Source organism: Rhinopithecus roxellana, chromosome 7, assembly GCF_007565055.1.
Source record: "Rhinopithecus roxellana isolate Shanxi Qingling chromosome 7, ASM756505v1, whole genome shotgun sequence".
Taxonomy (NCBI): Eukaryota; Metazoa; Chordata; class Mammalia; order Primates; family Cercopithecidae; genus Rhinopithecus; species Rhinopithecus roxellana.
This window is the reverse complement of record NC_044555.1, coordinates 44,975,369-44,976,563: the sequence shown is the minus strand read 5'-3', so window position 1 is coordinate 44,976,563 and position 1,195 is coordinate 44,975,369. Positions and strand designations below refer to the sequence as shown.

General features: G+C 29.3%; 1 non-coding gene across 1 annotated transcript; it reads right to left on the bottom strand.

Annotated features, from left to right (window-relative positions):
* Positions 1-818: 818 nt before the first annotated feature.
* Positions 819-927, bottom strand: LOC115898848. The gene has a single exon (XR_004058512.1). It is a non-coding gene; the product is annotated as a U6 spliceosomal RNA (small nuclear RNA).
* Positions 928-1,195: the final 268 nt, after the last annotated feature.

Here is a 1,195-nt window from a genome sequence, read left to right as displayed (position 1 = left end):
ATTAAGCACACGATTTCCAAAATATTTATATTAATAAATTTTATTCATACAAATTTAACCTAGGGAGAGGTGAACATTTTTATCTGATAATTAGTCCCATACAACTCATTAACAGTAATATACTAAATAAATTTTATTATTTCTAACCCTTCTATTTTTGCAAAGAAAGAAACAGATCCTTTGTGAGTTTACCTTCTTGAAAATGTTAGGTAGTTGAAGATGTAAAATATATCCCCACATTTCATTTTAGTTTATTTTACATCTAAGGATTCAACTTTGTGAAAGCAAAAATCAAAAGTGTTCACGAAATTTGAACACTTAAGATAGGATCATGGATGCCCGAGAAATAATATTTGTCTCCCTATTTGAAAGTGACAATACCAATTTTAAAAATAAAAATAGACATGATTATAAGGAAACTTAGCACTTTCTGTAAGAGAAAAATAAACAAAGATGTTATAAAGTCAACATAAAGCACACAATGGAGCACTATTCAGCCATAAAAAAGAATGAGATTCTGTCATTTGCAACAACATGAATAGAACTGGAGATCATTAAGTTAAGTGACATAATCCAGACACAAAAAGATAAACATCGCATGTTTTCACTTATTTGTTGTATCTAAAAATCGAAACAATTAAGCTTATAAACATAGTACAAGGATGGTTATCAGAGACTGCGAAAGGTAATTGGGAGCTATGGGAAGGTGGAGACGGTTAATGGGTACAAAAAAATAGTTAGAATAAATAAGACCTACCATTTGATAGCACAACAGGGTAACTATAGTCTATGATAACTTTTAAAAAAGATTTTAAGTTACAAATATTTAACAATTCACGAATTGTTAATTGTCATCCTTCCACAGGGACCACACTAATTCTCTCTGTAGCATTCCAATCTTAATATACATGCTGCCAAAGCAAGCACAATATAGTCAGTAAAAACGTACTTGTACATTTCAAAATAGAGAGTGTAAATGCATTATTTGTAACACAAAGAATAAATGTTTGAGGGAATGGATATCCCCAAAAATTATATGGTCAAAAAATGTGACTTCCTATTGTACACTTAAAAACAGTTAAAATAAAATAGTATGTCTTATAAAAATTTATCAAATCAACATAAAGCACAGAGAATTATTTTAGTAAGACACAAAATCTTTGCTATCTAGGTTAAAGGCAATATATAGCAAACC